The sequence below is a fragment of the Macrobrachium nipponense genome, chromosome 49 (assembly GCF_015104395.2).
Source record: "Macrobrachium nipponense isolate FS-2020 chromosome 49, ASM1510439v2, whole genome shotgun sequence".
Classification (NCBI taxonomy): Eukaryota; Metazoa; Arthropoda; class Malacostraca; order Decapoda; family Palaemonidae; genus Macrobrachium; species Macrobrachium nipponense.
In genome coordinates this window covers 18,359,274-18,384,298 of record NC_087224.1, presented here as the reverse complement: position 1 = coordinate 18,384,298, position 25,025 = coordinate 18,359,274, and the positions used below count along the sequence as shown (strand labels likewise).

At 44.2% G+C, this 25,025-nt stretch overlaps 1 protein-coding gene across 1 annotated transcript in view; it reads right to left on the bottom strand.

The window, feature by feature from the left end:
- LOC135205360 (RNA polymerase II-associated protein 3-like) overlaps positions 1–25,025 on the bottom strand; it is a 128,134-nt gene that overhangs the window by 56,410 nt on the left and 46,699 nt on the right.

Sequence of the window (25,025 nt, the reverse complement as noted above, 5' to 3'; positions counted from 1 at the left end):
AGTAATTACTTAGCTAAGAGTTTCATCTTGACAGCAGATTAAAATTGAAAATTCACAATAGTGACACTTTTGTTTATGTAGGTGACTAGACTGGCCCCTTTCAGGGTAAGAGGAACAATTCATTCATGAGCTCAATTTGTTCATGCTCAAAGGTCCATTTTTATTTAACTAACTTACCCAGTAATTACTTATCTGAATCCATATTGACAGGCTGAAGGATTCATGGACATAGTGTAATGATAGCTATAAGAAATAATAGTAGATAGGGTAGTGTAAAAACAGAAAGAGAGAGAATAATCAGAGTACAGTGAAAATAATGAGAAAGAGAAAGAGAGAGAGAATTGAGCTTTGGTGTGTGAGTCAAAATTTGATCAAGCCTAGATGTAATAAAACCTTAGTCACAGGACGTTGGGCCTTAACACTGTCGCAATCAAAATCTTAAGACCGCCATAAAATCTTTGACCTGTGACCTCGCACCAGACTCACTCAGTATTAGAGTAACGTAATTTTCTGATTTATTCAAGTCAACCTTGTTCTAGATTTAAGTACATTATTTCTTAAGGCAGTTAATGTTAAGTATTTAGTGTTTTGTTTACGGTATAGTTTCTCGCCTCCTCCCCGCTCACGTAATTGCCTTAACTATCGTTTTAACGATTGTGGTTTGTTTATTTTTCGAGTGCGGCATGACTCCTGGTGGTCTTTATGGCCTATCGGCCTTGGTGTTTGTTATTATAAGGTGTTTAGACTGTAATTCATAGGTAGGAATTTAAGTGTTTTCTCACTTTTATCCTTCACCTTCTTTCCTTCACTATAGTTATAGGTATATTTGGATTTTGGTCTGGCCAGCCATTGTATGGGTATATTCCGGTTTAGTTGTATTCCTGTGTTCGTTCTCTTTCATGTTTCTATCTACGGCTTAGTTTTCTTAGCATTTAGGAATCCTACGGGATTATTTGAGGACTACTGTACGTCCTTTTCAGTCACAAGGTTGACTTAATATGTTATTTTTTGTGAATAAATAATGTTGAGTTTTCCCTTTTGTTTTCGTCTCCACTAACCATTTTACGAAGAGTATTTTTTGAACATCACTGAGAGTATAAATAGTGCAATAAAAGACCTGCACCACGACCCGATAAAGGGGGCTGTAACACTCAGCTTCTATCGATAATACAGCTCCACCTCCAGGAGGAGGTATTAACATGCTACATTAACTGACTCTGCCTGGAAGAGGAGGAATTAACATGTTAACCCCACCTAAAAGGGGCACTCCACAAATAAAGAATCCATTGGGCGGAGAACTATAACCTACACCGTCTAAGGAAGTTGGGCCAAATTCGATCCTGGGGTAGCTGATTGCAAAGCCAGAAGATAGAGAGAGGACCAGCTGCCACCATACAGTAAAGAAGCAAAACTTTGTCAGTGGTCCAAACCATATTTTCCATTTTTTAAACTCGTAGTTGTAACTTGTATTCTTTGCAATTGTGAAGAAAGAAACTTTGCTGTTCATCTCACTCAAACTTCTCCTGAGAGACTAATAATATTACTAATCCAGAACTAACATTTAAGAAGAAGCATAAAGTCAAAAACAGAACCAGACTGCAGAACAGATCATCAAGAAGAAAGAAGCAGGTAAGAGAACATACACTCGAACATTCTACAGCAGTATAACAATAGTGTACCCCAAAACATTAATAGTAAAGATAATGAAATCAAGAATAGAAAAAAGGCTAGAACTTATACAATGCTTGTTGTTCTTCACCTGGAGAGAGAGCTGCTCCAGGTAGATACTGCCACTGGTTGGCGCTTGTCTCAACCTTGTAGCAGCGTGGCAGTATGGCCAGGATCACCTCCACTGAAGTGGGTACTTCTCACCGAAGTAGTCCAACTGCTGGTGACTTACAAGTGGAAGCTTTTACGACGAAGGATATTTCCGAAGACCAACAAAGCAAACAATATTTGCCCCTGCCCAAGCAGCAGTAAAACAAACTTAACAACCAGAAAAAATGACAAATTTTCTAAGACAATTTGTATTTTTCATAGCTACAAACCTGAGGTCTTAACAATAGGATAGAATAGGATAATTTCTAGCGCCTAGCTGGATCCGGTTAAAAAAACAGCTGAAAGCAAGGAATCTTGTGATATCTGGCACGCATGCGTATATTAGGTGAAGGGTTCACCTGTGATCTCGCGTCAGTCTTTCCCAACTCAGGATGTCTTAACAAAAAGAGGGGCGGCAAGAGGCGGGCAGTATAATGTTAAGACCTCAGGTTTGTAGCTATGAAAAATACAAATTGTCTTAGAAAATTTGTCATTTGTTCATACGCAAACAAACCTTCGGTCTTAACAATAGGATAGACTCATACTTGGAGGGAGGTAAAAGACATCCTAGACTGGCTGGGGGCCTACCCACCAGTCCAGCTTCCATAAGAAATGGCTTCTGGAGAGGGACTGAAGCCCATTGAGAAGCTAGATAAATTGATATCTAACCACTCAGACCCTGAGTGATATACAATGATATGTGGGAGAATCATTGCATTCGGGAACCAAAAAGAAACTTGACGTCTAATAGCAAACCAACACACCATGGTTTGTACTACTTGCAACTCCTCCTTGCCTAGGAGCGGAGCATATGCTACTGAATAGAGGGTTTGACATTTGCATAAGTGACCACACTATCAGTATGACTACCTTACTCATTGTATCAGACCAGTCCAGCGAATGACGTCACGTGCTCTAGCCTGCACAGACAAGGTGGTAGTGGAATCATCAAGAGACAAGTATGCCTGTCTGATGGCTTCCCGTATCCAAAAAGACACCTCTTTCTCGTACGGCCTGTGCTAACAATAAGTCTGCAGCAGCCTGGTCCAAGGTGCCGAGTCCTTTTAAGAAAGAAACGCAGGGCCCACACGGGGAACAACAAACACTCTTGAGCATCATCACCCACAAGTCATTCAGTGATGGAATGGAAAACTAAGTGAACCTGTAATCGTGCACAGAGGGATTATAGGGTCTTGGCCACGGAATCCGGCACAATTTCGAAGGACAACAACCCCCCAACCCCTGGCGTTACTTCACGTCAATAGTTCAGATCGTGCCAACACCTGGCGTACTTCACGTCATAGTTCAGATTGTGGAGCTCTCCTACCCTGTTGGAAGATGCAAGGTTAGAAGGAAAAACTGCCTTGAGCGTCAAGTTCCTGTCAGATGAGCGACACACAGGCTCATATGGACTCTTAGTGAAGCTCTTGAGAAAAGGAAACATCCCACGTCTGAGGCTTGAGCTCTCTAGGAGCACTTGACTGCTCAAACTCCTTAACTAGCAAGGAAAGTTACCAGGAAGAGGAGATATCGATACCTTTAAGGCGTAACACCAAACTCAGGGCCGCCCTGTAGTTTCTAATGGCAGAAACGGCCAAATGTTTATCGTCTCTGAGGAAGGTTAAAAGTCTGCTATTTGTTGAATAGAGGTTGCGAGAGGAGAAAAACCCTGTTAAGACACCAATCACAGTAGATCGCTTATTGCCTGGAAACTGTAGAGGTCGACACTCTGAGAATTTTGAACATACGCCCTGCCGTCCTTCTGAGAAAAGCCTCTTGCTCGGAGGAGAAACTTAACCCTCTTACGCCGAAGGGGTATAATAAAAATTGTCTCCCGTATGCCGGGGAGGTCTCGGAGTGAGCGCGGAAGCTGAAAAAATATTTTTTTCAAAAAATCACAGCGCGCTTAGTTTTCAAGATTAAGAGTTCATTTTTGGCTCCTATTTTTGTCATTGCCTGAAGTTTTAGTATGCAACCATCAGAAATGAAAAAAAATACATTATCATATATAAATAATGCCTATATGATAGCGCAAAAACAAAATTTCATATATAATTGTATTCAAATCGCGCTGTGAGCAAAACGGTTGAATCTAATGAGTTAACTTTTTTTCATTATATTGTAAACTAAATTGCGATCATTTTGGTATATAACACATTGTAAAATGATCAAAGCAACACAGAGAAAATATTATCACAATATGATGCATGAATTCGTAATGCGCGGACATAAAAAAAAATGTTTTTTTCAAAAATTCACCATAAACCAAAATACTGTTCTTCCAATTTGTTTCAAAATGAAGATAAATGATTGAATATTACTATACTGTAAGAGTTTTAGCTTACAATGGCAGTTTTCGACCATTTCGGACGAGTTAAAGTTAACCGAATGTCAAAATTTTTATATATTTTTTTTATTTGCAAATATTTAGAAAATGAGAAAAGCTACAACCTTCAAATATTTTTTGTTGTATTCTACATAAAATTGTGCACATTTTTATATATAAAACTCTATGAAATGCCTAATATGAAAGGTAGCAAATATTAGGAGAATGCGACATACACATTTCGGAGATTGGCGGTGGAGAATCGGCGCGTGGAGGGAAGGAAAAAGTTTTTTTCAAAAATTCACCATAAATCTAAATATTGTGCTAGAGACTTCAAATTTGTTTCAAAATGAAGATAAATGACTGAATATTACTATGTAAGAGTTTTTGCTTACAATTGCGTTTTTCGACCATTTCGGTTGAGTCAAAGTTGGCTGAACGTTGTTTTTTTTCTATTTATCATGATTTATATGCAATTATTTCAAAAATGAGAAAAGCTACAACCTTCAAATATTTTTTGTTGTATTATACATGAAATTGCACACATTTTCATATATAAAACTCTATGAAAAGCCTAATAGGAAAGGGAGCAAATATTAGGAGAATGCGATGTACGCATTTCAGAGATTTGCGGCGGAGAATTGGCGCGCGGGGGGAAGGAAAAAGTTTTTTTTCAAAAATTAACCATAAATCTAAATATTGTGCTAGACTTTGAATTTGTTTCAAATTAAAGATAAATGACTGAATATTACAAGACTGTAAGAGTTTTGCTTACAATTGCGTTTTTCGACCATTTCGGTTGAGTCAAAGTTGACGGAACGTAGTTTTTTCTATTTATCGTGATTTATATGCAATTTTTTTCGAAAATGATAAAAGCTACAACCTTCAAATATTTTTAGTTGTATTCTACATGAAATTGCACACATTTTCATACATAAAACTTTATGTAACAGCTAATTTAAAATGGTGCAAACATTACGACAATCGGACGAAAAAATGTCTGATTTTTTCGGAAGAGTTACCGCACGGACGTAAGGAAAAGTTTATTTCATAAATTCACCATAAATCGAAATATTGTGTTAGAGACTTACAATTCATTGCAAAATAAAGGTAAATGATTAAATATATTACTAGAATGTAATAGTTTTAGCTTAAAATTGCATTTTTTGACCATTTCGGTCAAGTCAAAGTTGACCGAAGGTTGAAATTTTGGCACTTATCATTATTTATATGAAAATATTTCAAAATTGATAAAAGCTACATCCATGGGTTGTTTTTAGTTGTATTCTACATGAAATTGTGCACATTTTCATATATAAAACTTTATGTAACCGTTAATTTAAAATGGTGCAAACATTACGACAATCGGACGAAAAATTTATGATTTTTTCGGAAGAGTTACTGCACAGACGTAAGAAAAAAGTTTTTTCATAAATTCACCATAAATCAAAATATTGTGCTAGAGACTTCCAATTTGTTGCAAAATGCAGGTAAATGATTGAATATTACTAGAATATAAGAGTTTTAGCTTACAATTGCATTTTTCGACCATTTCGGTAGAGTCAAAGTTGATCAAAGGTTGAAATTTTGGCACTTATCATTATTTATATAAAAATTTTTCATAACTGATAATAGCTACAACCATGAGTTGTTTTTAGTTGTATTCTAAATGACATTGTGCACATTTTTCATATAATACTCACTGTAACGGCTAATATAAAATGGTGCAAAAATTATGTCAAAGTGACTAAATAATTTCTGAGATGTGTCGCTGATACTTTTTAGTGCGATAAGAAAGAAATTCGCGCTTGCGCGCCTGCGTAACCATAGTAAACAAAACAACGCCTTGATCCGTGAGCTCCCAGCATCCCCCAAGGTGCGTGATTCAAAAGTTTTCGCCTAGTAGGCATATAACTATTTTTCTGCGAATTTTTTTAAAAAACTTTTTTATATTGACGTACCATATGTCCATTCGGCACCCAACAGACAATTTATATCGACGTTTAATACGTCCAATCGGCGTTAAAGGGTTAAGGAAGAGGAATATCCCGGAAAAGTTGGTTAGGATGGTTGAGATGATATGTTAAGAATGAGCACAAAAGTAATAACAGCAGTTGGGGAAACAGAAAACTCTGAAATTAGTGTTGGATTACACCAGGGGTCAGCATTACGCCCATTTTTGTTTGTGCTGGTCATGGATGTGTTGTGTGAAGAAATCAGGAATGAAGTGTTGTGTGACTGTTGTAGGATATGACTTGGTTGATTACTGCCAAAGATGAGAAAGACCTACAGAGAAGGGCTGGGGAGTGGCAGGAGTCTTTAGAGAGGGATGGCTTAAAGGTGAATGTAAATAAAACAGAGGTTTGGGTAAGCAGCAAAAAAGATAAGAGACAGAATAGTAATACAAGAAAGAAGAGGCGCAACTATAAAACAGACTGAAAAGTTTAAATACTTAGGATCTACTTTAAGCCAAGAAGGAAGATGTGAGGCTGAAGTTGACAGTAGGATAAAAGCGGCATTGGGGGAAGTGGAGAGATGTAGTTGGTGTAGTATGTGATAAGAAAAGGCCAATCAAGCTAAAAGTCGAGATCTATAGCACAGTGAAAAGACAGTGTTAATGTACGGATCAGAAACATGGGCTCTAAGAAGAATAGAGGAAGTAAAGCTTGAGAACAGAGATGACAATGCTGAGGTAGATTATGGGAATATCGCAGCTTGAGAGAATGGAAAATGATGAAATAAGAAGAAGGGTTGGCTTAGCAAAGATTTCACAGGTGATAAGAGAGTCACGATTGAGATGGTATGGGCATGTGTTAAGGATGGAGGATGAGGAGAGAGTGAAGAGGGCTTGGAAAGAACGGTTAGCAGAAGAAGATCAAGAGGGAGACAGAGAATTAGATGGCGAGATAAAGTGAAGGAAGATATGGAAAGAAGAGGTCTGGTTGAGGATGCCTTTGATAGAAGCAGTGGAGAAGGTGCATCAAGCAAACCACCCCGTAATGTAGGGATAACAGTGGGAAAGAAAAAGAAGGTAGTGAAAGTGATTAATTTAGTAGGATAGACAACAGCTACTTGATGTAAGATTAGTACACTGGCTAGCCAAATATTTTACTTCGGCTCTAGAAGATGCTTTTCCTTTTATAATCTCTCTAACTTACAAAGGTGAGAAGCTAATCTCTTCCATCTTTTCTAATCCCATTCTTTACTTCAGACTCCTTGCACATCAAATCAAAAGAACAGACCTGTCCTCTACGTGCAGTGCACAAGGTATGGAAGTCATAGCAAGCTTTCGGAAAGGCTGCAATATATCGAAAGCTATAAGAGCTAGTCTGACACTGTCAACAAGTAGTAAAGTCATAATGGGACTTAAATAGAATTCAAATCCAAGCTGTGATTCTTAACACCGTGTAGTCTTAAGCCAGCAGAAATAAATTGGCCTCTGGGCCGAGATGTTCCTCTCTTAACCTGAAAGCGGGCAGGACTTAGTCACCTACATAAACAGGAGAATGTTGCTACCCCGAATTTTCAATTTTTTAGCTGCCATCTAGTAGACACTTAGCTAAGTAGTAACTAGGTAAGTTACTTATATAAAAATGATATTGTCATGTTACAATAAAGTTTTATACTACTTACCTGACATATATACTTAGCTATAGAACTCCGTCGTCTCCGACAGAATTTCAAATTTCGCGGCACACGCTACCGGTAGGTCAGGTGATCTACCGCCCTGCCCTGGGTGGCAGGACTAGGAACCATTCCCGTTTTCAAATCAGAATTCTTCTCTTCCACCTGTCTCCTGCGGGGAGGCGGTGGCCGCCATTAATCGTATATATCTGTTCAGGTAAGTATGTTACTATGTAACATGAACAATATCATTTTTCATACATTTCAACTTCCCTGCCAGATATAACTACTGAAATAGACAGGTAAACACATATTTTGTAGGTATTAATAAACCTTGGTTCCTACCTTATTAGGCTGAAGACTTCGCGGCTACTGCCTTGGAGTCTGCTTAGCCTCAAGAGCCTCAGCGAGATATTGATCTATGGCTAAAGAGTTCTTGTGGGTCTGCCAATGGGGTCTTATCCACTTACTCGGCAGAGCCTAAAGGCCTTTGTCATTGGGTGCTATTCCACTAACATGACAATACACCTTGTTCAAGGAGCACAACACCGATCCCGATCACCTGATCCTAACATCCATGTTAGTTCTAAGATTGCAAGGAGTTATCCCCGAACTCCTTACAACAACCAAAACTCGAAACATAATTACATGTTCATTTATACAAAAATATACAAAAAAAAAATTTTGTACCCCCCCACTAGCCATACATACCCTTGATCCCCTACCAGCAATGACACTATGCGCCCGTGCGACATCCGAGAGCTTGCTAATAGAAAACCAAGCACATATCTGACAAGAGGGTTTATGTACGATAAAATCAAATATTTTAAGGATCAATCTTTGCTCCAAGACCCGGCACTGTATCTGCTGATACAAATGGACCTAGAGAGAAGCACTTCTCTCATAAGACACTCTCACATCCTTCAGATAATGAGATGCAAACACTGAATTGCACCTCCAATACGTAGTCTCAATGATATTTTTAAGAGACATATTCTTTCGGAACGCCAAAGACGTTGCTACTGCTCTCACCTCATGGGTCTTAACCTTTAGAAGACCGAAGGATTCCTCCGAGCAGTTCTTGTGTGCGTCCGTAATTACGCTTCTCACAAAGAAGGCCAAGGCGTTTTTGGACATGAGTCTTTTGGGGTTCTTCACAGCACACCAAAGAACCTTGTTGACAAGCTCCCATCTGTCTCTTCCTCTCTAAATAAAATTTAAGAGCTCTCACTGGACAGAGAGACCTCTCTGTCTCTCTGCCTACGAGGTTAGATAGACCTTTTACTTCAAAGCTTCTGGGCCAAGGTTTTGACGGGTTTCGTTCTTCGCCAGAAACATTGTCTGGAACGAGCAGATGGCCGCATCTCCTTTGAACCCCACTGTGGAATCCAGAGCGTGCAATTCGCTCGTCCTCTTGGCTGTAGCAAGAGACAACAGGAATAAGCATTCCTTAGTGACGTCGCGGAAGGAAGCCAGATGTAAAGGCTCGAATTTATCCGAGGAAAGGAATTCAGGACACGGTCCAGATTCCAACTAGGTTGTTCTAGGAGTTGCTGCTTTTGAAGTTTTCAAAGGATCTAATTATATCGTGTAGTATCTTTGGTTGTCTGCAATTTCTAGCCCTCGATTTCTAAATACTGAAGACAGCATGCTTCTGTATCCCTTTATTGTTGAGACAGATAGGTGTGATTCCTCTCTCAGAAAGAGGAGGAAATCGGCAATATTAACTATAGAGGTACTGGAGGAGGACAGCTTCTGACTCTTACACCACCTCCTAAGACTTCCCACTTCGATTGGTATACTCTTCTCGTCGAAGCTCTGCGGGCTCTAGCGATAGAGCCCGCAGCCTTGCGAGAAAAGCCCCTCGCTCTGACAAGTCTTTCGATAGTCGAAAGGCAGTCAGAGCGAGACCTGGGAGGTTGTGATGAAACCTCTCGAAAGTGGGGTTGACTGAGTAGATCTGGTCTGTTTGGAAGAGATCTGGGGAAGTCCACTATCCACTCCAGTACCTCCGTGAACCATCTTGGGCTGGCCAAATGGGGCTATTAATGTCAACTTCGTGCTCTTTGAAGCTACGAACTTCCTGAGCACTTCCCCCAGGATCTTGAACGGGGGAAAGGCGTATGGCGTCCACACCCGACCAATCCAGGAGAAACGCGTCTATTGCGAAGGCTCTCGGATCTTCCACTAGAGAGCAAAAGATCTCTACTCTTTTGGAGAGGAACGTCGCAAAAACAGGTCTATGTGAGGTCTCCCCCACAGGGACCAAAGACTTCGACACACTTCTTCGTGTAGAGTCCATTCTGTGGGAAGGACCTGATTCCTCCTGCTCAGTCTGTCCGCTCTCACATTCTTTATCCCTTGTACAAATCTTGTGAGGAGAGTTATGCCTCTTTCTTCTGTCCCAGGTTAACAGGTGTTTTGTTAACTGAAAGAGGGAGAAAGAGTGCGTGCCTCCTTGCTTGCGTATGTAAGCCAGAGCCGTGGTGTTGTCCGAGTTTATCTGTATCACCCCGCCTCTGACCCTCTCTTCGAAGAACTTTAAGGCTAGGTGTATGGCCACTAGTTCCTTGCAATTGATGTGCCAGGACACCTGTTCCTTTGTCCAGGTGCCTGACACCTCCCTTGCTCCTAGCGTCGCTCCCCATCCCGACTCCGAAGAACGTCGGAATATTAACACTTGGTCTGGGTTCTGCAGGGCAAGCGATACGCCTTCGTTCTTTTGAAGAGGAAGGATCCACCACTTCAAGTGATCTTTTATCTCTTGTGGAAGCGGGAAGATGTCCGAGAGTTGTCCCGTCTTCCAACTCCACACCCCTTTCAGGACAAACTGAAGAGAGGGCGAAGGTGAAGCCTCCCCAGAGAGAAGAACTTTTCTAGTGAGGACAGGTCCCTTAAAAAGGCTCAGATAATTACCCTCGCTGAAATGAACTGTACTCTTCTGTACTAAACGAAGCTCGAGAATTTTCTCGACAAACCTCGAGTGATTCTTTCTCGCGAAGGAAATACTCGAAAACCCCGAGAATCCATCTGAATCCCCAGATAGACCAAGCCCTGGCTGGGGATCAGCTGCGACTTCTCGAGGTCACGAGTTAATCCCAGCGATTCTATCATGTTTCTTGTTACTGATAAGTCCTCCAAGCACTGAATCTCCGACTTGGCATGATCAGCCAGTCGTCTAAGTAGAGGGATGATGTTTATTCCCTCTAGGTGAAGCCATCTTGCAACATTCGCCATCAGGTTGGTGAATACCTGCGGAGCTGTAGACAGACCGAAGCACAGAGCCCTGAATTGAAAAATCTTGTCTCCTATTACAAACCGAAGATATTTCTTTGACAAATGGTGAATGGGAACGTGGAAATACGCATCTTGCAAGTCAGAGAGACCATCCAATCTCCTGGACGAAGAGCCGACATTACTGAAGCGGACGTTTCCATCCGGAACTTCTTTTTCTGAACAAAGCGATTCAGAGCGCTTACGTCCAGTACTGGTCTCCACCCCCCCGATGCCTTTGGTACTAGAAAAAGGCGATTGTAAAATCCCGGGGAGTGTGGATCCTGCACAAGTTTGATGGCCTCCTTTTCCCACATTTGTTTCACCATTTGAAGGAGAGTCTGTCTATTACAGGGTCTCTGTACCTCGCTTGGACAGTTCCCGTAGGCGTAGATGTTAGGGGAGGGCTGTCCTCGAAGGGGATTACGTATCCTTTCTTTAGGACCGAGACTGACCAAGGGTCGGCTCCCCTTTTCGCCCATACTCCTGCAAAGATGATATTGTTAAGATACAATAAAGTTTTGTACATACTTACCTGGCAGATATATACTTAGCTATAGACTCGGTCGTCCCGACAGAACTTCAAAACTCGCGGCACACGCGACAGGTAGGTCAGGTGATCAACCATTCCCGCCGCTGGGTGGCGGGGTCTGGAACTATTCCCGTTTTCTAAGCCATAATTTCTCTTCCACCTGTCTCCTGAGGGGAGGCTGGGTGGGCCATTAATCGTATATATCTGCCAGTAAGTATGTACAAAACTTTATTGTATCTTAACAATATCATTTTTGTACAAGTAACTTACCCAGCAGATATATACTTAGCTGATTGGCACCCTTGGTGGCGGGCAAGAGACAGCTAAAAACAAAATAATACTTAAACTAAATACATTAAAAAACAGGGAAAAAACAACCTATGTTCTTGGATAACATAATCCATAGTTCCTACCTTATTGGGCTGAAGACTTCATGACTACTGTCGATGAGTCTGCTTGCCTTAAGAGTTTCAACGAGGAATGAACCTATGGTTGAATAACTCTTTGGATCGTGTCAATGGGGGCTAGCCCGCTTACGCGACAGAGCCTATACTGGATCGTACCAATGGGGGCTGACCCACTTACATGGTAGAGCCTTGACCTTTTGTCATATCAATGGAGACTCGCCCTCTTACATGACAGAGTTAAGGTTATTAAACAAATCACAAAGAGCACTGAAGCCAATCCCGATCACCTGACCATGTTAGTCTTGTTACAATCTATGAATTGTAAGAGGTCCCTATTCCCTCTGACAATTAACCAATAAAACAACCACCAATAAACAGTAAATTAAGCCTTAAACTAAATAGGAAGGATTAGCCTCAGCCCCTTCTCCCAGCACTGAATTCGCCGAAACATACGCTCCCAGAGCAAAAGCACTTTTCGTACGAAATTTAACGTCTCTTAGGTAATTCGAGGCGAACACCGAATTACATCAAAATGTCGACTCTATAAGAGCCTGAAGCAACCATGTTTTGTGAAATGCCATAGACGTAGCTATGGCTCTCACTTCATGAGCTCTCACTCTGAGAACCTTGAGATGCTCTTCTCGCACTTAAGGTGAGCTTCCCTTATTACATCTTTTTATGAAGTATGTAAGGGCGTTCTTAGAAATCGCTCTTTTCGGATCTCTTACAGAGCACCAAAGACGTTCTTTGTAATTCAGCAACTTCTTCTTCTCCAGGTAGAACTTGAGTGCCCTGACTGGACACAAAGTCCTTTCTAGTTCTCTCCCTGTTAATGAAGAATAGTCCTTTTTCTCAGCTTCTTGGCCAAAGGCTTGGGGATTTTCATTTTTCGCTAAGGAAAAAATGGTTTTAAAGGAGCAAATCGCTGAATCCTTCTTAAACCCCACTTTACCTTCCAAAGGGCTTGCACTCGCTAATTTTCGCTTGGCTGTTGCCTAACCAAAAAAAAATGAAAAAACTTTCTCGGTTAAGTCTCTAACGGAAGCTGCGTGGAAAGACGGTACAAATTTTTCCACATTTATGAAACTTGAAGGACCACATCCAAGTTCCGCTTAGGCTTCTTGATTACATGTTCTTCGGGGTCTCAAAAGACCTTATAAGGTCATGAAGATCTTGGCCAAAGGCTTTGGAGGATTTTCATTTTTCGCTAGAAAAATGGTTTTAAAGGACAAAATCCTGAATCCTTCTTACCCCACTTTACCTTCAAGCTTGGCAACTGCTAATTTCTCTTGCTGTTTGCTAACGCAAAAAGGAATAATGACTTTCTCGTTAAGTCTCTAAACGAAGCTGCGTGAGACTTTTTTACCAAATTTTTCCTACTTAGACGTTGACACCCAATCCAAGTTCCAGCTAGGCTTCTTGATTACATGTTCTTTCGTTGTCCTCAAAAGGAATTATAAGGTCATGAAGACCTTGGCCAAGGTTTTGGGGATTTTCATTTTTCGCTAGAAAAAAATGGTTTAAAGGGCAAATCGCTGAATCCTTTTTAACCCCACTTTACCTTTCCAAAGCTTGCAACTCGCTAATTCTCTTGGCTGTTTGCTAACGCAAAGGAATAAGACTTTCTCGTTAAGTCCTCTAAAACGAAGCTGCGTGAGACGGTACAAATTTTTCCGACATTAGGAACTTGAGGACACATCCAAGTTCCAGCTAGGCTTCTTGATTACATGTTCTTTCGTGGTCTCAAAAGACCTTATAAGGTCATGAAGATCTTTATTATTTGTCAGATCTATTCCTCTGTCGAAAAACTGAGGCCAGCATACTTCTGTAACCCTTCACTGTTTGAAACTGCCAGGTTACAGTCATTTTCTCAAATATAGGAGAAAATCTGCAATTTCAGTTACAGAGGTACTGGAGGAGGATATTTTCTTTACCCTTACACCATCTTCTAAACAACTCCCACTTCGACTGATATACTTTAGAAGTGGAGACTCTTCTGGCTCTTGCGATAGCCTTCGCCACTTCTCGTGAAAAGCCCCTTGCTTCGACAAGTCCTTCGACAGTCTGAAGGCGGTCAGACTTAGAGCGGGGAGGTTTTGTGAAAACCTGTCGAAGTGGGGTTGTTTGAGAAGATCGTTCCTTAGTGGAAGCGATCTTGGAAAATCCACTAACCACTCCAGCACCTCTGTGAACCAATCGAGAGCCGGCCAGAAGGGAGCGATGAGAGTCATTCTTGTTCCTTCCGAGCAAGCGAACTTCCTCAAATACTTCTCCTACTATCTTGAAGGAGGGAAGGCGTATGCGTCCAAGCCCGTCCAATCTAGCAGAAAGCTGTCTACTGCTACTGCTTGAGGATCCGAGATCGGGGAGCAATAGGGTTTTTTCTAATCTGTGATTCTTGTTGGTCGCGAACAGGTCTATATTGGCCTTCCCCACAGATGCCAAAAGTTGTTGGCAAATCTGAGGATTGAGAGTCCATTCGTGGTAGGACTTGTTCTCTGCTTAACAGATCTGCCCGGACATTTTTCTCTCCTGCACAAACCTTGTGAGGAGAGAGATCTTCCTTTCTTGTGCCCAAATCAGCAGATCCTTTGCTGATTCGTAACAGGGAAAAGGAATGCGTCCCCCTTGTTTCTTTATATAAGCGAGGGCTGTGTGTCGAGTGAACTGAATCCCCAGACCTGAGACCTGTTCCTCGAAATGAACCAAAGCTAGATGAATGGCTGTTAGCTCTTTCTTGTTTATGTGCCAGGACACTTGTTCTCCTTCCCAAGTGCCTGACATTCTTCCGAACCTAGGGTCGCTCCCCACCCTGAATCTGAGGCGTCTGCAAACAACGCTAGGCGAGGGTTCTGTAAGCGAAGGGAGATTTCCCTTGCTTAGTTTCTGTGGATCTAACCACCAACGGATATTCTCCTTGATCCCTTTCGAGATTGGAAATGTATCTCCTAGATTGTTGGATTTCCAATCCCACTTCTCCTTCAGATAAAATTGAAGGGGTCGTAGGTGAAGTCTTCCTAGGAAACGAACTGTTCCATCGAGGAGAGGGTCCCCAGTAAGCTCATCCATTCCCTCGCGGAACAATGTTCTTTCCTTAAGAAGACTGACACCTTTTCTAAGCAGCGTTCTCTCCTTTCCTGCGAAGGATACGCTAGAAAATCCCGAGATCCATCTGAATCCCCAGATAGACAATACTCTGCTGGGGAGTCAGCATGGATTTCTCGTGATTTACTAAAAGTCCTAAGGACTTTGTCAACTTTAGAGTAACTAATAGGTCCTCCAGACATTTTTTCTCCGATTGGGCTCTTATTAGCCAATCGTCCGATATAACGAGATCCTGATCCCTTCCAGATGTAGCCAATAAGCTACATTCTTCATGATGTCCGTAAAGACTTGAGGGGCAGTCGAAAGTCCGAAGCACATCGCTCGGAAACTGGAACACTTTCCCTTGGAACATGAACCTCAGATACTTCCTTGCTGCCGGATGAATTGGCACATGGAAATACGCATCCTGAAGGTCCAGGGACACCATCCAGTCCCCTGGACGAAGAGCAGATAGAACAGAGGAAGAAACGGTCTCCATTGAAAATTTTCTTCTCAATACAAAGAAATTCAGGGCACTGACGTCTAGAACCGGTCTCCATCCCCCCCGATGCTTTCGGTACCAGGAATAGCCGATTGTAGAATCCTGGAGACTGGAGATCTTGAACCAGTTCTACCGCTTCCTTGGAAATCATCTGTTTTCTCACTTGCTTGCAACATAGCAAGCTTTTTCGGAACCGGATCCGAGTATCTTGCGGTCAACTCCCTTGGAGTTGTCGTCAAGGGAGGATTTTCCCTGAAGGGATCAAGTATCCTTTTCCAGGATAGAGAGGACCAGGAGTCCGCTCCCTTCTGCGCCCATTACTTTGGCAAAGTGGAGTAGCCTGGCGCCTACTTTCGTCTGGAGGAGGACTTCCTGCCTCATCTAGACTTCCCGAAGGACCTTCTAGATGGTCTACTCCTTCTCTCTGGTCTGCGACCTCTAAGAGGGGGCTCTAGAAGAGGAGGCACCTCGAAAGGGAATGAACAAAAGAGGGTCTCTTTTTTCTTTTTCTCTATAGGCACTGCCGGCCTAAATTCTTGGCCTGAGTGCGTGAGGAGATCCTGAGTTGCCTTCCTCCGTAAGATTTAGAAACCTCTCTAACAGTCTCTTGTGGAAAAAGGTGCGGGGCTACGGTGCAAAAGAAGAGATGTCCTTTGCAAAGGTGATACTGCTCTTGCTAAGAAAGAGCTAAAGACAGATCTCTTCTTTAATACTCCCGTTCCAAAAAGAGAGGCAACTTCCACAGAACCGTCCATGACCGCTCTGTCCAGGCAAGCCAGGACGCTCGAAAGTTCCTCCATGGAAACAAACAAAGTCAGTGTCCTGAGCTCTCTTCGCTAACGCTCCCAAAGCCCAGTCCATAAAGTTGAAGACTTCTAGGGTTTTTAAATAGGCCCTTTAGAAGGTGGTCTAGCTCACACTGCCCAAGTCGCCTTAGCAGACAGCAACGACTTCCTCCTAGAAGAGTCCACTAAGGAAGCAAAATCCGCATCTGCGGAAGAAGGCAGACCTAACCCCATAGGTTCTTTGGTCTCGTACCACCTTCCTGGTTTGCCTGTTAACTTGGAAGGAGGGCAGGAAAAAACTGTCTTGCCCGCTTCCCTTCTGGAAGTCAACCACTCTGAAAAAGTCTTTAATGCCTTTTTCATACAAAGAGCGGGCGCATCTTGACGAAGGAAGACGACTTGAGAGCTTTAGTGCTGGACATCAACGATCCTGGTGAAGGAGGGTTCCGCAGGATGAAGGGAGTCTCCGAACTCCTTTAGCAGCAAAAGAGAAAGTCTCTTGTAGTCAGAAACTGCTACATCTACTGGCTCTTCGTCTTCCGATACCTGGTCCAACTGATCCACAGAAGGAGATCGTTTTTGAGTGATCTGGCTCTTCCCGGGAGAAGAACTCCTTTCCCGAGAAGGGGAGCGCGGAACATTAGCACTTCTATACGAAGAGTGAGGCTCCTGCCTGTCGGAAACACTCTTGTGCCTACTAGACTCTTGTTGTCTAGGTTCGTCAGGTTCGTGGCGCTTGCTAGGCTCCTGGCGTCCTGATTCAGGGCGCTTGAAAAGATCCCCGCGTCCTGATTCCTGACGCTTAACAGGCTCTTGGCGCCCTAACACTTGACGCCTAACGTACTCCTGGCGTCCTGCCTTCTGGCGTCCTAACTCCTGGCGCCCTGACTCCTGGCGCCCTGACTCCTGGCGCCCTGACTCCTGGCGCCCTGACTCCTGGCGTCCTGGCTCATAGCGTCCTGATTCCTGCCTTCTAGCAGAATCCTGACGTCCTGAATCCTGTGTTCTAAGAGGCTCTTGACGCCCTTTCTTGCGTCTTGCTGCCTCTTTGCGCCTGTCTGGCTCCTGGTCCTGCAGACCCAAGGGGATCCTGATACCTAAATCGGTTTTCCGGTCCTTGCACCTAAACCGATCGAGACTTCTGCTCGATTCGCGACGTCTCAGAGGGCGCTTCGGGGAAGACAGCCTATAGGGCGAAATGGGCTCTTCTCTCAGGAGAACAACTCCTATCAGACGAGTCTCTCGACGAAGGCGATAAACGCCCTGAAGATCGTGAGGGTTCTCTCCTATACGAAGCGGGGCGCTTAGCGGAACTCTTAACAGGGAGCGAGACATCCTTCCTCCTTGTAGAGTCCTTAGCAAAAGAGCCTACGAGAGAAGCTAACTGCTCTTGCAGATTAACCAAAAACTTCTTCGTAGGATCCTGAAGAGAAGGCTCCTCTTGTCTAGTCTTCTTAGGTCCCGAAGGCCAATCCTCGGAAAACGCTCTGGGCTGGAGTCAGCCGCGTCTCCTTTAGGCGCCTTCCAGGCTCTCTTCAAAGGGCGCGAAAGAGAGGCCGAACTCCATCCTCGTTTAGGAGAGGAAGAGTCTGAGGCCGAAAAACACTCCTTTAGGACGCCTTTTCTGCGGCAATCCGAGGCAGCCTGGGACTTAACAACAGGATCTGCCGAAGGGACGCCTGACCGTTGGGGATTGTTCTTGCATCCTCCCCACTGCGGCTTTCGACATTCCTCCTCCCTGGTCCTGGGAGTTTGGAAGCGGTCTAGGCCTAGAGCAATGAGGAACCGGTCCAGACGCCCCCTCCACTGCACTGGGGACACTGCACAAGTCACTATCACCACTCTTACCTTGGTTTAGAGCTCGTAGCTGAGCTTGAAGTTTCTTAATTTTGAAGCTTTTACATTTTCCCTCTCTGACGAAGAATCTTTGGATTCAGAAACGGGAGAAGCAGCTGAGGCTAAGGGAAAATTGTTAGAAGGAGAGTTAATTTTCTTGTTCTAAGGAGCAAGATCTACTAGATGACCTAGCTGAAGCCTTTCTCACTCTATCTCTCTCAAGCTTCCTAACATATGATGATAATTCCTTCCATTCAAGCTCCGTAAGGTTCTCGCATTCAACCACAGGTGTTAATAAAAGAACATTCATTCTCCCTGCATTTAGCGCAAATCTATGAGGATCTAATGCCGATTTAGGCAGCCTAACTTTTACAATCTTCCCTACTGCAAACTCTAAACATAGGTGAAGCCTTAGCGTCAGACATCGTGAAAGAGTAGTCAAAACCAAAGTCGAAAAACAGTCCACAATAAGCGTATGCCAAGCCAGAGAACACCAGAATACGTCACCAAAAAACCAATCCAAATTCTCGGCAAACGAGTTGAAATCCAAGATTGGAGGAACGAACAATAGGTGTTGTTCGTTCAACCGACAGAGAAATTAAGGCTTAGAAAACGGGAATAGTTTCCAGAACCCCGCCACCCAGGCGGGCGGGAATGGTTGATCACCTGACCTACTGTCGCGTGTGCCGCGAGTTTTTGAAATTCTGTCGGGACGACCGAGTCTATAGCTAAGTATATATCTGCTGGGTAAGTTACTTGTACAAAATTCAGGAGTCTGGCGCCCACTGGTGCTTGAAGGAGCAACAAGTCATTTAGATTTCTTGAAAGGTCTAAAGGAAGACCTTCCTCTCTTGTCAGAGCTCTTCTTTCTGGCAGGGGGACGAGCCGCTGCACCTCCACGAAAGGGCTGCTGAGGAGGACGAGAGTCCTTCTTAATCGTCGACACTACAGGGCGTCCTTTCTTGGACGTTTTGTACTAGTAGGTCTTGTGTCGCCTTCTCAGTTAGTGAGCGAGATATATCCTTCACTAAACTGAGAAGGAAACAGATGATCCGACAGAGGGGCGAACAATAAAGCAGTCCTCTGGCTCGGAGAAACCCCTTTTGATAATAGGGATCCATATACTGATCTCTTCTTCAGAAGACCAGCACCAAAAAAGGGAAGCCACTTCTCCCCGAACCGTCCTGTACTGCCTTGTCCATGCAAGACAGGACGCTATGGAGAAATGATATTGTTATAATACAATAAAGTTTCATACATACTTACCTGGCAGATATATACATAGCTAAGACTCCGTCGTCCCCGACAGAAATTCAAATTTCGCGCCACTCGCTACAGTAGGTCAGGTGATCTACCGGCCTGCCCTGGGTGGCAGGACTAGGAACCAATCCCGTTTTCTACTCATATATTTTCTCTTCCACCTGTCTCCTTGCGGGGAGGCTGGGTGGGCCCTAATCGTATATATCTGCCAGGTAAGTATGTATGAAACTTTATTGTATTATAACAATCATCATCACAATCAACTTACCTGTCAGATATATACATAGCTGATTGGCACCCTTCGGTGGAGGGTAAGAGACAGCTACTACTAGAATAGACAGGTAAACAACATCTGTTGTAGGTATAAATTAAAAACCTTGGTTCCTACCTGATAGGTGGTAGACTCCCGTGGGTGTTTCCCCGCGTAGTCTGCATCACCTCAAGAAACTTTAGCGAGATATGTGATCTATGGCCAAGAATTCTTGTGGGTCTGTCCGAAGGGTCTTATCCACTTACTCGGCAGAGCCTGAAAGGACTTTGTCAATGGGTGCTGATCCACTTACATGACAACACACCTTATTAAGGAGCAAACAATCATCCCGACCACCTGATCCTAACCACCATGTTAGTATTAAAAATTGCTCAGAGTTATCCCCAACTCTTCGCAACAACCGTAACTCAAACCACAATGCACAAGTACACAATAAAAAAAATTTAAAAAAAAATTTTCTATTACAAGATATCACAAGAGTTCCTTACTGAACTGAAGTGACTGGACGCTTGTGCGACAACTGCACTTGTTCAGAAGAAAGTCTAGAACATATCTATATTTAAGGTTTCTATTACAAGATATCACAAGAGTTCCTTACTGAACTGAAGTGACTGACGCTTGTGCGACAACTGCACTTGTTCAGAAGAAAGTCTAGAACATATCTATATTTTAAGGATTGTTGTAAGCTCCTGTACCCAGGATTGTGCCCGCAGACACAAAGGACCTAATGAAAAACATTTTTCATAGGTCACACGCACGTCCTTCAATAGTGAGCCGCAAACACAGAATTACATCTCCAATATGTCGCTTCCAAGATATTCTTCAGCGACATATTTCTCTGAAAAGAGAGAGACGTTGCCACTGCTCTCACTTCATGAGCTCTTACTCTTAGGAGTTTTAAGGATCGTCCGTGCAAGCCTTATGAGCGTCCATAACTTACGCTCCTGACAAAAAAGGCTAATGCATTCTTAGACATAGGTCTTGATGGATCCTTCACTGAGCACCACAGGCCTTGTCTAGAACCTCCCAACTGTTCCTTTTTCTTTAAGTAAAACTTTAATGCCCTTACTGGGCAAAGAGACCTCTCCGGTTCCCTGCCGACGAGACCGATAATCCTTTTACTTCGAAGTTTCTCGGCCAGGGTTTCGAAGGATTTTCATTCTTCGCTAAGAATAATTCCTTGAAAAAAGAACAGATGGCTGAATCTATATTGAACCCGACTTTGTCACTAAGGGCGTGCAGTTCGCTAACCCTTTTTGCCGTTGCCAGTGACAAAAGGAATAAACATTTTCTCGTTATATCACGAAACGAGGCCAAATGTAGGGTTCAAATCTCTCTGAAGTCAAGAACTTCAGTACTACGTCTAGATTCCAGTTAGGGGGAGAAGTCATTCTATACTTCTTGGTCTCAAATGACCTAATCAGATCATGCAGGTCCTTATTGTTTCCCAAATCTAGGCCTCTATTCCTAAAGACGGCCGATAGCATACTCCTATAGCCCTTTATCGTGGCTACGGAGAGCTGCGACTCTTCCCTCAGAAATAACAGAAAATCAGCTATTTCTGCTACAGAGGTACTGGAGGAGGACAACTTCTTTGACTTACACCACCTTCTAAAAAACTTCCCACTTGGATTGATAAACCCGGATAGTGGAAGTTCTCCGGGTGCTCTAGCGATCGAGCTTGCTGCTTTACTAGAAAAGCCTCTCGCTCTGACAAGTCTTTCGATAGTCGAAAGGCAGTCAGAGCGAGAGCGGGAGGTTTTGATGAAACCTCTCGAAGTGTGGTTGTCTGAGAAGATCCCTCCTTTGTGGAAGGGATCTGGGGAAGTCTACTATCCACTCCAGTACCTCTGGAAACCATTCTTGAGCTGGCCAAAAAGGGGGCTATCAGGTCATTCTTGTCCCCTTTGAAGTCACAAACTTCCTGAGTACTTGCCCCAGAATCTTGAATGGGGGAAATGCGTAACGTCTACCTGAGACCAATCTAGAAGGAAGGCGTCTACTGCTAGAGCTCTGGGATCTTCTACCACTGAACAGAAGACTTCCAGTCTCCTCGAGAGGAACGTGGCAAAAGAGGTCGACATGAGGAGTTCCCCAAAGAGACCAGAGCTTGAGGCAAACTTCTGAGTGGAGGGTCCACTCGGTAATGAAGGACCTGGTTCCTCCTGCTCAGCCTGTCCGCTCGTACGTTCCTTACTCCCTGAACGAACCTCGTCAAGAGAGGAGATGTTCCTCTGGGATGTCCACAACAGAAGTTCTCTCGTGAGTTCGTAAAGGGCATACGAGTGAGTACCTCCTTGTTTCTTCCGAATGTATGCTAGAGCGGTTGTATTGTCCGCATTCACTTGAACTATTTTGTTGCAAACTAACGGTTCGAAGCTCTTTAGAGCTAGGTGTACAGCTAGCAGTTCTTTGCAGTTTATGTGCCAGGACACTTGAAGAGCATTCCAAGTGCCTGACACTTCTCTCTTTCCCAAAGTTGCTCCCAACCTTTTTCCGACGCGTCGGAAAACAATACAAGGTTTGGGCTCTGTATTTCCAGGGAAGTACCTTTGTTTTCCCTCAGTGGGAGTAACCACCATTCTAGATGTCGTTTTATCCGATTTGGAATGGGAAAAAAGTCCGAGAGTAGTCCTGTCTTCATGTTCCACGAACTTCTGAGGAAGAACTGAAGAGGACGGAGATGAAGTCTTCCTAGGTGAAAGAACTGTTCGAGCGAGGAAAGGGTCCCTAAAAGGCTCAACCATTCCTCGCCGAAGTCCGTTCCTTCCTTAGGAAGAGAGAGACTTTTTCTAAACCTCTTGCTAGTCTCTCTTGAGAAGGAAATACTCGAAAACCCCGAGAATCCATCCGAATCCCCAGATAGACCAAGTTCTGGCTGGGGATCAGTTGGGACTTCTCGAGGTTCACGAGTAATCCTAAAGTCTTTATAAGGTTTAGTGTCACATTCAGGTCCTCCAAACACTGTTCCTCTGACTTTGCTCTGATAAGCCAGTCGTCTAGATAAAGAGATATACTGATTCCTTTCAGATGAAGCCATCTCGCCACAATTTTTCAAAAAGGTTCGTGAAAACCTGAGGCGCCGTCGACAGGCCGAAGCACAAGGCTCTGAATTGGAAGATCCTTCCCCCCGTCATGAAACGGAGGTACTTCTTCGACGAAGGATGGATCGGGACGTGAAAATATGCGTCCTGGAGATCCAGAGACACCATCCCAATCCCCTTGGCGAAGAGCCGCCAGGACTGAAGCAGAGGTTTCCATGGAGAACTTCTGTTTTTTGAACAAACTTGTTCAGAGCGCTGACATCCAGAACTGGTCTCCATCCCCCCGAGGCTTTCGCAACCAAGAAAAGACGATTGTAAAACCCCGGGGAGCTTTGATCCAGCACAAGTTTCTATAGCTCTCTTGTCCCACATCTGATCCACCATTTGTTGAAGAGTATCTTTCAACACAGGGTCCTTGTAATTGGCGGACAATTCCCTCGGAGTTGACGTCAGGGGAGGATTGTCCAGGAAAGGAATGAGATATCCCTTCTGAAGAACCGACATCGACCAAGGATCTGTGTCGATGCGAGTCCAGGCTTCCGCAAATCCCCGGAGCCTGGCACTACTGTGTTTGGAGGAGCGCCACTTCACTTTCCCTTTTAAAGGGGCGGAACGAGGCTCGACCTCTCTTCTCGGTCGTTTTTCCTTTTAGCGGTAACTCTAGTTGGAGGGCCGCCTCGAAAGGGCCGAACAGGAGTAGACGCCACTTTCTTTTCACCCACCATTACTGGTCTCTTCTTCCTGGACGATTGCAGGAGAAGATCTTGAGTCGCTTTCTCGTCAGCGATCGGGAATATCTTTCACCAACTGTGACGGGAACAGAAAATCAGACCTAGGGGCGAATAACAAAGCTGCTCTTTGTGAGTGTGATACTGCTTTCGTCAAGAAAGCGCTAAACACAGATCTCTTCTTCAAGAGACCTGCTCCAAACAAGGAAGAAACTTCCCCTGAGCGTCTTGCACCGCCTTGTCAATACATGACAGAATTGCAAGGAGAACATCCGGTTCTAGCCCTTCAGGGGCATGAGCCTTCTTGGACATCACCCCAAGGGACCAATCTAGGAGTTAAAGACTTCTAGAATGTGAAAAAGTCCCTTGAGGAGATGATCCAACTCTGAAAGGCCCCAAGTAATCTTAGCCGTGTGAAGGCTATGTCTCCTGGATGCGTCTACCAGACTGGAAAGTCAGCTTCAGCTGAAGCAGGGAGAGTGAGACCCATATTCTCCCCAGTCTGGTACCAAATCCCTCTCTTGCCGGTCAGTCTAGGGGGAGGCATGCAAAAGACTGTCCTTACAAGCTCCTTCTTAGTAAGCATCCAGTTATCAAGCGATTGCAGAGCTCTCTTCATAGAAATCGTCGGTCTCATCTTCACGAAAGCCGACGATTTCGGATGTCTTCGAGCATGAAAACAGAGAACGAGGCGAAGGAGGAGCGGCAGGGAGGGTCAATGCGTCTCCGTATTCCTGGAGAAGGAGAGCTGTCAAGACTTTGTAGTTCGACAGTCCTTCCTTACTGTGAGACTCGTCCTCTGATTCCTCTTCCATAATCGGATCAGCAGGAGAGACCACTTCTCGTTCCTGGTCTTCTTGTCCAACCATTCTCTCTACTGGGGACAAACTCCTAATAGGAGAGGGGCTAAGAGAGTGTAAAGAGCTCCTATGTTCGACTGGCTCTTCGTACTTGGCTGGCGCCTCGCGCCTGGCTGGCGCCTCGCGCTTGTCTGGCGCCTCGCGCTTGGGCTGGCGTCTCGCGCCTGGCTGATTCCTCGCGCTTGGCTGGCGCCTCGCGCCTGGCAAGATCTCGCGCTTGGTTAGTGTCTCGCGCCTGACTGACTCTTCGCGCTTGGCTGGCGCCTCTCGCCTGACTGGTGTCTCGCGCCTCTGAACCGTCTCGCTGACTGACACCTCGTGCCTTGTTGAAGACTCGCGTCTTCCTGAAGTCCCTCCTTGCGTGACAGATGTTCTTGCTTGAGCTCACGCTGGATGAATGCTCAACTGTTTGTAACTCCGCGCTCGGCTGAAGCTACTGATCTGTCAGACGTATCCATCTGGGAGAATCCTCTCGTCTGCAATGCGTTTCCCCCCCGCTTGTCTGACTCTCTCTTAGAGGACGCTTCTCGTCTGTAGGACGCCTCGCGCTTAGCTGTTGCTACGCGCTTGTCTGGCGGATCCATATCTTCCCACGAGTCTCTATCTGAGATCTCAAAAGACTCACGTTTCGCAGGAGCCTCACTCCTGTGTGAGAGGAAGACGAGTCTTCTTGAC